We start from the raw sequence: 12526 nt of genomic DNA on the forward strand, positions 1-12526 counted from the left end.
TGTGCTTTTGACATTTCGGGTTTGGAGAAGGGTTAATCCGAAATGTCGACTTCTCTGCCTCCTGGTGCTGCCTGGCTGGCTGTGTTCTCCCAGCCTCCTGCCTGTCTATTTTGGATTCCAGCATCTGCAGGTTTTATTTTGGTCTCTCATTGTGCTTTTGGCGTGGCCCACGGTTACGGAGCCTTGTGGGAAGATTTAATTTCCACAGGACATGGGCAAAAGTGAGGACTGCAGATCAGAGTCAAGATTAGAGTGGTGCTGGAAAAGCACAGCAGGTCAGGCAGCATCCAAGAGTAAGGAAAATCGATGACACCTATTTTATTTGCGGCCATGATGCAGATCCTGGCTACCACTCTCCTGGACTACTCATAGCTATCTGGGGCATGTGATTAGATTAGATTAGATTACTTACAGTGTGGAAACAGGCCCTTCGGCCCAACAAGTCCACACCGCCCCGACCCCTACATCTACCCCTTACCTAACACTACAGGCAATTCACCTACCTGCACATCTTTGGAGTGTGGGAGGAAATCGGAGCACCCGGAGGAAACCCACGCAGACACAGGGAGAATGTGCAAACTCCACACAGTCAGTCGCCTGAGGCGGGAATTGAACACAGGTCTCTGGCGCTGTGAGGCAGCAGTGCTAACCACTGTGCCACCGTGCCGCCCATGTGCTTCTCCTCATTTACTACACGTACTCCTCCCCATTCAAATAGCCTTAGACTCATACCAAGAGAGGTATAAACGAGACTCAGCAGTTCTTTGCCATGACTATGAAAGTGTAGATGTACCCGGAAGAGAGTTGAAGAATTTAGCTTGCACACAGAGTGCTGAAGAATTTACAATGTAACATTTGGTCCAGCGGTTAGCAGTACCTGGGTTGCTGAGATACAAAAGCAAATTCAAATTCGGCCATAGTGCCCAGGGATGTGCAGGTTAGGATGGATTGGCCGTGCTAAATTACCCATAGTGCCCAGGGATGTGCAGGTTAGGATGGATTGGCCGTGCTAAATTACCCATAGTGCCCAGGGATGTGCAGGTTAGGATGGATTGGCCGTGCTAAATTACCCATAGTGCCCAGGGATGTGCAGGTTAGGGTGGATTGGCCGTGCTAAATTACCCATAGTGCCCAGGGATGTGCAGGTTAGGATGGATTGGCCGTGCTAAATTACCCATAGTGCCCAGGGATGTGCAGGTTAGGATGGATTGGCCGTGCTAAATTACCCATAGTGCCCAGGGATGTGCAGGTTAGGATGGATTGGCCGTGCTAAATTACCCATAGTGCCCAGGGATGTGCAGGTCAGGGTGGATTGGCCGTGCTAAATTACCCATAGTGCCCAGGGATGTGCAGGTCAGGGTGGATTGGCCGTGCTAAATTACCCATAGTGCCCAGGGATGTGCAGGTCAGGGTGGATTGGCCGTGCTAAATTACCCATAGTGCCCAGGGATGTGCAGGTCAGGGTGGATTGGCCGTGCTAAATTACCCATAGTGCCCAGGGATGTGCAGGTCAGGGTGGATTGGCCGTGCTAAATTACCCATAGTGCCCAGGGATGTGCAGGTCAGGGTGGATTGGCCGTGCTAAATTACCCATAGTGCCCAGGGATGTGCAGGTCAGGGTGAATTGGCCGTGCTAAATTACCCATAGTGCCCAGGGATGTGCAGGATAGGGTGAATTGGCCGTGCTAAATTACCCATAGTGTTAGGTGCATAATCAGAGGGAAATGGGGTCTGGATGGGTTACTCTTCGGAGGGTCGGTGTGGACTGGTTGGGCCAAAGGTCCTGTTTACACATTCTAGGGAATCTAATCCTCTCTTGAGTCTCCTGACCTATTCTTTTGATCTCAAACAAAAAAAAAGGAGATATTGTGGAAGTAATTTTGTGGCCCTGGAAGCCATTTTCATTGAGCGTTAACTACTCTAAAAGTCATTATCGAGAGAAATTTGTAACTAACTGTCTAACGAGATTCTGTGTCATAGTCTGACCTGACCCTGGAGGGATGAGATGAAGTTTTACCCATAAGAAACAAATCATTATTGAAAATTAACAGTGGTCATGCCTGTTCTGTTCTCCTGCAACGATGTACAAGAGAACGAGTTCTTGTAGCATGTTGGCTCAGTGGTCAGCACTGCTGTCTCACAGCGCCAGGGACCTGGTTCGATTCCTGCCTCGGGCAATTGTCTGTGTGGAGTAGCACATCTCCCCGTGTCTGCGTGGGTTTCCTCCCACAAGCTAAAGACGTGCAGGTCAGGTGAATTGGCCATGCTAAATTGCCCATAATGCATTAGTCAGGGGTAAATATAGGATAGGGGAATGGGTCTGGCTGGATTACTCCTCGGAGGGTCGATGTGAACTCGTTGGGCCAGAGGGCCTGTTTCCACCCTGCAGGGAATCTAAACGGTCTGCAATTAATTATCAGCCTGCAATTAGTAAAACTCAGATAAATGTCTGTTAATTTGTGACTCCTAGAATTAAAAAAAGGGTTCAGTGAAGAACTTAGGTCCTTTCCTGAATATTCCCTGTTTTTCCTTTCCTTACGGTGCTGCCTTTTCTTGATTTAAGGTTTCGCCTCTGATAACCCTAAGCACGCTTCTGCATAACTCATGAAATACCTTATCTATGGAATGTCCTTAAATCAGCAAGGGGAGGGGTTACAAAGTAAATTCAAAGTATTGACACAAACCTAACACAATAGACCTTTTAATATACATTTTTGGCAAGACCTCCACTCTGTCCAATGCAGGTGCAAGCATGCCATCTCGTACTGCGTCCAATTAAAGTAAATTATCAGCTGAAATCCTGTATACAGAGGTTAAAAATCACACAACACCAGGTTATAGTCCAGCAGGTTTAATTGGAAGCACAGTAGCTTTCGGAGCGCTGCTCCTTCATCAGGTAGTTGTGGAGGGCACAATTGTAAGGCACAGAATTTATAGCAAAAATTTACAGTGTGATGTAACTGAAATTATACATTGAGAAATACTTTCCTGTACACAGAGGAACCTTGCATTTTCCAAACGAGATGGGCGGGCACTATTTCGTTCGGATAAATGATTTCACCTTAAACAAAGGAGGCCACGCTGATCTAACACTGTGCTCTATTGGAGAATCTGTTCAAATCTCTAATATTAATGAGTCTCGGGTACACCCGATCAGGTCCTGGGGATTTATCCACTTTCATGTGTTTCAAGACATCCAGCACTTTCTCCTCTGTAATATGGACATTTTTTTCAAGATGTCTATCTATTTCATCTATAGATTTCATCTATTTCCCTACATTCTATATCTTCTATATCCTTTTTCACAGTAAGTACTGATGCAAAATATTCGTTTAGTATCTCCCCTATCTCCTGCGGCTCCACACAAAGACCGCCTTGCTGATCTTTGAGGGGAGGGTCTAGGTTAGAGTGGTGCTGGAAAAGCACAGCAGTCCAGGCAGCATCTGAGGAGCAGGAAAATCGATGTTTCGGGCAAAAGCCCTTTATCAGGAGGGCCCCTATTCTCTCCCTAGTTACCCTTTTGTCCTTAATGTATTAGTAAAAACCCTTTGGATTCTCCTTAACTCTATTTGCCAAAGCTATCTCATGTCCCCTTTTTGCCCTCCTGATTTCCCTGTTAAGTATACTCCTACTTCCTTTATACTCTTCTAAGGATTCACTCGATCTATCCTGTCTATACCTGACATATGCTTCCTTCTCTTTCTTAACCAAACCCTCAATTTCTTTAGTCATCCAGCATTCCCTATACCTACCAGCCTTCCCTTTCACCCTGACAGGAATATACTTTCTGTGGATTCTCGTTATCTCATTTCTGAAGGCTTCCCATTTTCCAGCCGTCCCTTTACCAATCAGCTTTTGAAAGTTCTTGCCTTATACCGTCAACATTAGCCTTTCTCCAATTTAGAACTTCGACTTTTACATCTGGTCTACCCTTTTCCATCACTATTTTAAAACAAATAGAATTCTATCGTGACATTGAGTTCCCGGAAACTGTACATCTCTATGACTCCAAAGACAGAAGCACTGCCTCATGCATGCGTTTACTTTGTCGGCCATTTTGTTCATGAACGGCCCAGTAAAGTGATGGGAATACCCCGTAAAACACTTAAGGGCTGTGAAATTAACCCTTACCTAAAAAATATCCAGTCGCTTGAGCTGCTTGTGTTTCTTTGTTCTTGCCAGCATTTTCACATGTTCTTCAGTACAGGTAAATCAAATACACATATCTCACGCGGGGCCTTGAGAACTTCGGATCGTCCGAAATTCAGACAATTGAGGTTCCTCTAAACCTCAAGCAGAATTGTAATTTCGAAGCGGTTTTACTGGCTGTTTCCCGTGATAAGTAGTGAAATAACGTTGGTCAATACTGAAGGTCTCTTTCTGAAATTTTCTCCGACACTGGCCAATCCCCTGTATCTGTCCACACCAGCCCAAGAGGTCAACAGGGCTGATGGAGTGAGACCACCCCAAAGATCCAATCAGATCGTTCCGTTTCATTTACTTGAGCTGTAATTAGCACTGTCGAGTTGCAGGTTGCTCAAGATTTCATTCACAGTCTTAGTTCCCCTGACCTATACAGAGGGTACAGAACGGGTGTTCCGTACATGGTTACAGCCTATTTACAATAGCTCAAAGTTTGGTAGAAGATTTGTAGCTCGGGTGCTCGTTGTTGTGGTTCTGTTCGCCGAGCTGGGAATTTGTCTTGCAAACGTTTCGTCCCCTGTCTAGGTGACATCCTCAGCGCTTGCGAGCCTCCTGTGAAGCGCTTCTGTGCTGTTTCCTCCGGCATTTATAGTGGTTTGAATCTGCCGCTTCCGGTTGTCAGTTCAAGCAGTTCATGAGCAAAACTAATGTAGTGTACAAAATCCCATGCAAGGACTGCAGAAAACACTACATCGGACAAACAGGAAGACAGTTAACGATCCGTATACACGAACACCAACGAGCCACGAAACGACACGACCAGCTATCCTTAGTAGCCACACACACAGACGACAAGCAACATGAGTTCGACTGGGACAACACTACTATTATAGGACAAGCCAAACAGAGAACAGCCAGGGAATTCCTAGAGGCATGGCACTCATCCACAGATTCAATCAACAAACACATCGACCTGGACCCAATATACCGGCCACTACAGTGGACAGCTGGAACTGACAACCGGAAGCGGCAGAGACAGGCCACTATAAATGCCGGAGGAAACGGCACAGAAGCGCTTCACAGGAGGCTCCCAAGCGCTGAGGATGTCACCTAGACAGGGGACGAAACGTTTGCAAGACAAATTCCCAGCTCGGCGAACAGAACCACAACTATTTACAATAGCACTGACAAGGACGGGTGTCCCCACATCTCGTTCAATACCCGAATGTCGTTCGATGTCACCCGCCACACCTTCACCAGTTTTATTTTACAGATTTTAGAACACTTGACCAAAATCTAGTTCAGTAAAAACAATGACTGCAGATGCTGGAAACCAGATTCTGGATTAGTGGTGCTGGAAGAGCACAGCAGGTTCAGGCAGCATCCGAGGAGCAGCGAAATCGACGTTTCGGGCCTTTATTTCTGATGAAGGGCTTTTGCCCGAAACGTCGATTGTCCTGCTCCTCGGATGCTGCTTGAACTGCTGTGCTCTTCCAGCACCACTAATCCAGAATCTGGTTCAAACAAGTTTAGCATTTCCAAAATGCCAATTTTTGCAAAGTACACGAAAATTGTGTCAGCTGGAATTAAAGAGTATATTTGACTAAAACAGTATTTGACAGTTCACTCTGGCCAGAAAATGAAATTCCAAGCATGATAAATTCCAATTCTGAGAGATAAATTTCACTCATCTTTCAGACCAAATTTTTAAAAATCAACATTTCCTGGCAGATTTTGATTTACACCAGTACTGAGGGGGTCAGGCAGTTTCCGAGGAGCAGGAGAATCGACGTTTCGGATGTAAGCCCTTCATCAGGACCTGAATCCCAACAGTGTGGAAACAGGCCCTTCAGCCCAACAAGTCCACACTAACCCTCTGAAGAGTAACCCACGCAGACCCATTTCCCTACTCTATATTTACCCCTGACTAATGCAGCTACCCTTCACATCCCTGAACACCAGGGGATAATTAGTATGGCCAATTCACCCGAATCTGCATGACCCTGGGCACTATGGGTAATTTAGCATGGCCAATTCACCCTGACCAGACAGCTTTGGACTGTGGAAGGAAACCCACACGGACACAGAGTCATAGAACGGAAACAGATCCTTTGGTCCAATCCGTCCATGCTGACCAGATACCCCAACCCAATCTAGTTCCACCTGCCAGCACCCAGCCCGTATGGGGAGAGAACGTGCAAACCCCACACAGACAATTGCCCGAGGCTGGAATCGAACCCGGGTCCCTGGCGCTGTGAGGCAGCAGTGCTAACCACTGAGCTGCCCAGACTGCAACAAGCAGGGCACCACCCTGCAACAACAGACACAGCCATGGCTGCAGCACTGACCTCTGTAGAGTCCCTGCTAGCCTTACCTGCACAGCAGAGCCTGGCATGGGAGTTTGTTAAACTCTGAGACAAGAGCGAGTCAGCGTTGGAGGAGACCCGTGCCGGGCTGGAACTGATCTCAGCCACACTGCAGAAGCAAGAGCAGGAGATGCAGAATGTCGGGCAGCGCGTGGATGAGGTCAAGTGGGCGTCGGAGACTCAGGCCTGGGTCGGACCTGCGCCCCCTGCCCAGTCTGAGTGCGATTCCAATCACACAGAGACAAGCAGGAGATACGGGAAGCTTCCGGAATGCTCGGGGAGGAAGCACAGGCCCTGATTTACAAGGGGTCAAAAAATCATGTTCTTCATGCGGCCGTGATCCACGAGGGGAACTCTTTTGATGAATAAAAGAGGGGGCTGAGGTACCTGGATATTTTATACACGGTGGCACAGTGGTTAGCACTGCTGCCTCACAGCGCCAGCAACCCGGGTTCAATTCCCGCCTCAGGCGACTGACTGTGTGGAGTTTGCACGTTCTCCCCGTGTCTGCGTGGGTTTCCTCCGGGTGCTCCGATTTCCTCCCACAGTCCAAAGATGTGCAGGTCAGGTGAATCGGCCATGCTAAATTGCCCCTAGTGTTAGGTAAGGGGTAGATGTAGGGGTATGGGTGGGCTACGCTTTGGCGGGGTGGTGTGGACTGGTTGGGCCGAAGGGCCTGTTTCCACACTGTAAGTAATCTAATCTAATCAAACTTTAGGGTACCCGGCAGTGTTACACCTCATCTACAGCCAGAGAGTGGTGGGCCTGTGGAATGCATTGCCATGGAGCGCAGTGGAGGTCGGGACATTGGGTGTCTTCAAGGCAGAGATTGATAAATTCTTAATCTCGCAAGGAATTAAGGGAGGGTCGCTCATATCCTTGATTCATCAGAAAAGGCAAAGGACTTAGGGTGGCATGGTGGCACAGTGGTTAGCACTGCTGCCTCACAGCGCCACAGACCCGGGTTCAATTCCCGCCTCAGGCGACTGACTGTGTGGAGTTTGCACATTCTCCCCGTGTCTGTGTGGGTTTCCTCCGGGTGCTCCGGTTTCCTCCCACAGGCCAAAGATGTGCAGGTCAGGTGAATTGGCCATGCTAAATTGCCCATAGTGTTAGGTAAGGGGTAAATGTAGGGGCATGGGTGGGTGGCGGGTCAGTGTGGACTTGTTGGGCCGAAGGGCCTGTTTCCACGCTGTAATGTAATCAAAAAAAACTTTTTTAGACACTTTAAAATAGACTGGCTAGATGAAGCAATGTGGACAATAATTTTTTTTTCCTGTTTTTGTTTCGTTTATTGGGTTTCTTCCCTCTTATTCTCTTCCCTTTTCACTTTCCCGGGGTTTGGGAACATTGCCGGAACTCTTCCTTTGGTTTATTTTTACCAGCAATGACAGGGGTCGATCTATGGGTGAAATGCTCACGTCTAACCTCTTTGTTTGAAAGAATGGTGATGGTGGTATAGTGCCTGGGTTCGATTCCCAACCATCGCAGTGTTGTAATGGGCGTCACAGTGGTCAGCACTGCTACCTCACAGCAGCAGCAGGGTCCCAGGTTTGATTCCAGCCTCGGGCAACTGTCTGTGTGGAGTTCATACTGTGTTTTTCCTCCGGGTGCTCCGGCTCCCTCCCACAATCCAAAGACATGCAGGCCAGGTGAATTGGCTATGCTAAATTGTCCATAATGTGAGGTGCATTAGTCAGAGGGGGAGGGTGGGTTGCTCTTTGGAGGGTCGATGTGGACCTGTTGGGCCAAGGGGCCTGTACCAAACTGTGGGGAATCTAGTCTAAATTCACATACTCTCTACTTCTTCTTTGCCTGGGTTTGGGGCATGGCTTCAACTGGTAGGAGCCATGGAGGCGTTTAAGGTAGTGCCCCCTATGGGCAAGGGGGTAAAGGTCTCCTTTTATCGGTTTTTTTATATTGGTTGATTGTAGGTGCAGTTTTTAGATGTTTAGTTTTGATAGTTTTTGTAGCTGTGCTGTTTAGACTCTATGAGTCTCTCATTGTTTCCATTCAGCGCATGGTGAACGGTGTTCTTCCTCTTGGTGGGGGGGGGGGGGGGGGGGGTGGTTTGCATGTTGTCTCAGACGATTATGGCTCGTCGTGCCTTTAAATGTTGCACTTGGAACATTAAAGGAAGTCACTCACTGATTGAGAGAAAGAAAGTACTTTTGAGCCTTAGAAAGGAGAGGGTTGACATCGCTCTGTTGCAAGATATCCATCCTGATGATGTTATGACATGGGGTAAACCCCTCTGCTAATTTAAACCAGCAACACAGAAAAGATTCACCCTGTGCTATAACATGTTAAAATTCAAGAGACAACCAACTATCCCCAAAGTCACTAAAGTAACAATTAATAACTTTATTCTTTAAGTCTAACAGAGGATAACGACTAACAACTATTTACAACTTGTTTCTGTTAAACCTATATTTTACCTCCCCCTCTCCAATACTGTTCTGATTTTAAAAATCCAGATTCTGATTTACAAATAAATTAACTATATTTCAAAACCAGTCAGCTTTGCTGAATTTCCTCCATAGATTCTCTTTCCAGGTCGGTTTCTATGTTCTGCTGTACAATCTACTTCCACAGACAGTACCTTTATGAGACCTCTTAAACTAGCAGCCTACATCTGTTGGTCTTTGGTAATTCTCCCTCAAATGTTCAAAAAATATTTGGTTTTATACCCCAAAACATTGGATCGTTTCATTATCAAAATACTAATGTTAAAACCAAATTCAAATTTGATTGGGGTTTGGTATCTTGGAGCATAATTTAAACTGTTTGGCCAAATTTGAATTTGTTTGTGTCTCATGGCAACCCATCTACTCTAGCTGTTTCAACCAAATGTCATGATTTGGACGCAACCACCTGATGAAGGAGCAACGCTCCGAAAGCTAGTGCTTCCAATTAAACCTGTTGGACTATAACTTGGTGTTGTGTGATTTTTAACTTCGACCAAATGTTACATTGTTGCCTTGTTCCAGACTCTCTGTGCGTCTCCAAGTCCTTGCTAGCTTTTCAACTCTCTTAAAGGTACAGTACCTCTATACCATCATAACAATGACAAAGAGCATTTAAAGTTGCAGCAGGGAGGGGATGGTCAGGTGTTTCTTTTGTCTTTTAACTCAAAAAGCAGGGGAGTGGCCATTCTTGTACAGAAGAATCTCCCATTTCAGTTATTAGACCAAACTAAGATTAGATTAGATTACTTACAGTGTGGAAACAGGCCCTTCAGCCCAACAAGTCCACACCGCCCCACCGAAGCGCAACCCACCCATACCTCTACATCTACCCCTTACCTAACACTACGGGCAATTTAGCATGGCTGATTCACCTGACCCGCACATCTTTGGACTGTGGGAGGAAACCCACGCAGACACGGGGAGAATGTGCAAACTCCACACAGAGAGTCGCCTGAGGCGGGAATTGAACCCAGGTCTCTGGCGCTGTGAGGCGACAGTGCTAACCACTGTGCCACCATGCCGCCCACAAATTAAGGATGAATACAGGTGGTTTGTGATCTTTAAAGCTCGAATACGTGCTGAGGAATACAATATCCCGAATGTTGACTACCCCCTTGAATTTTTAACGGATGGACTTTCGAGGTCAGTGGCCCTTGGAGTGCGCCATATGATCATAGGGGGAGACTCATTGTCTCATGGATCCCACAGTGGATAGGATGTCTAGGAGTCCCCCGCATACTTCCCCACAATCTAAACAACTTGTGGACCCAGCAATTTTTGAGAAGATTTATAGCTCAGGTTGATGATAAGTATGCGAGTTAGCTCGGTGAGCAGGAAGGTTTGTTTTCAGATGTTTTGTCATCATGACTAGGTAATATAATCAGTGAGAATCTCCAGTGAAGTGCTGGTGGTAGGTCCTGCTTCTCTATTTCTAGATCTTGGTTTCTTAAGGTGGGTGATGTCATTTCCAGTTTTTTTTAAGGGAAGGTAGACAGGGGAAAAAAACCCGATGTGTTTATTGATGGAGTTCTGGTTAGAGTGCCATGGCTCGAAGAATCCTCGTGGACGTCTTTGTTTCACCTGTCCTAGGATGTGTGTGCTGTCCCAGTTAAAGTGCTGTCCATCTTGGTCCGTATGTACGGAAGGCAAAACAAAGAAACTCGCAGGAATTCTTAAGAGGCATGGCGTCGTCTTTGAGAGGAGCTGATACCCCTCATTCTCAAGACAGGGAAAGCCCCAGAGGACGGTGCTTCGTATAGACCCATCTCGCCGCTAAACTCAGATTTTAAAATTCTGTCTGAGGCAGAAATGGAGAAGGTGTTGCCCTCGATTGTAAAGTAGGATCAGACAGGTTTTGTTAAAGGCCTGTAGGTCCTCTAGTAATATTAAAAAGTGCGCCGAACGCGGTCTGGTGTGCCAGCAGAGATCGATGCTGGGCTTAGTGGTCTCCCTAGATGCTGAGAAGGCGTTTGACCGGATAAAATGGCCATAGCTTTTTATGTTCTGGAGCACTTTGGTCTTGGTGGGGTTTTCACCAAGTGCTATATAGCAGGCCCTATGGCAGCAGTCCTTCCTAGGGGCACGAGGTCTGATCATTTCAGTATTGGTAGAGGCAGCCGGCAAGGTTGTTCCCTCTCACCATTGCTGTTCACACTGGTGATTGAGCCGCTGGTGGAGACTATCCAGGGGGAACCCAATGTTGTCACCCCGGAGGTGAGGTCAGGGGTCTGAAGATCACTCTTTACGCAGATGATGCTCTCCTTTTCCTGTCAAACCCGACAGCGTCTGTACCTCGTCCGACGCAATACATCACCTTACTTGGCTCTTTCTCAGGTTATAAGATTAATTTTATGAAGGGGGGGGCCTTAGTAGATCTCCAAGGTGAGGCCTAGTTCCCTTACGGGTGATCAGTGGGAGGTTTTCCGTACCTAGGTATCTTCGTTACCCCCCGCCTTTGACCAATGATACAAGGCTACCTTGGTACACTTGTTTGAGAAGACAAGGCAAGACCTTCAGCACGGGGAGGCTCTTCCAATATCTAGGTTGGGTTGAATAGCTCTGAATAAAATGAATGTTCTTCCTCGCTTTTTATGTCCCTCGCACATGCTCCCTATGACATTGCGTAGGCAAACGTTGCGGAGACTTAACAATTGCTCGGTTCTTTTACGTGGCGTTGCACACGGCCTTACACTTGGCAAGTTGCGGTTTCCCCAGGAAATTAGGTCGACTTGGGGGCGGGGGGGGGGGGGGGGGGGGGTGGAAGGGAGACTTTCCAGATCTCAAAAGCTCTCTATCATTCTCTGTGTACACCAGTCAATCCTGCCCTGGGGAAAAGTCTCTGGCTATTGACTCTATCTATTCCACTCATTATCTTGTATAGCTCGATCAGGTCACCTCCCTTCCTCCTCCTCTCCAGAGAGAGGAGTCTGAGCTTATTCAACCTTTCTTCATAAGGCATTTATCCGAGCGTGGGGAATGATGCGAGAAAGCAAGGACAGCTTACTTAAAACTTCCTTTCTCACCCCCACAGTAGGAATGCCAGGATTTTGGCCGGGGTGAGTGGATTCTGGTTTATGTCATGGGTGAGCAGGGGATGGGTCGCTCATGTAGGAGACTGACTTGAAGGGGAAGTCATAATTAGATTAGCTACAGTGTGGAAACAGGCCCTTCGGCCCAACAAGTCCACACTGACCCTCCGAAGGGCAACCCACCCGGATCCATTCCCCTGCACTTACCCTGACTAATCCACCAAAAACTATGGGCAATTTTGCATGGCCCATTCACCTAACCTGCACATCTTTGGACTGTGGGAAGAAACCGGAGCAAATCCACTCAGACACGGGGAGAATGTGCAAACTCCACACAGACAGTTGACCGAGACTGGATTGAACCCAGGCCCCTAGTGCTATGAGGCAGCAGTACTAACCACTGAGCCACCATGCCACGCCACGGTGCCCTTTGATCAGTTGAGCTGTAAATATGAATTGCCCACAAGGAAGCTCTTTTGTTATTTTCAGACTGGGGACTTTATTCGGAAAAAGTCCGCAC

Source organism: Chiloscyllium punctatum, chromosome 36 (genome assembly GCF_047496795.1).
Source record: "Chiloscyllium punctatum isolate Juve2018m chromosome 36, sChiPun1.3, whole genome shotgun sequence".
NCBI lineage: Eukaryota > Metazoa > Chordata > Chondrichthyes > Orectolobiformes > Hemiscylliidae > Chiloscyllium > Chiloscyllium punctatum.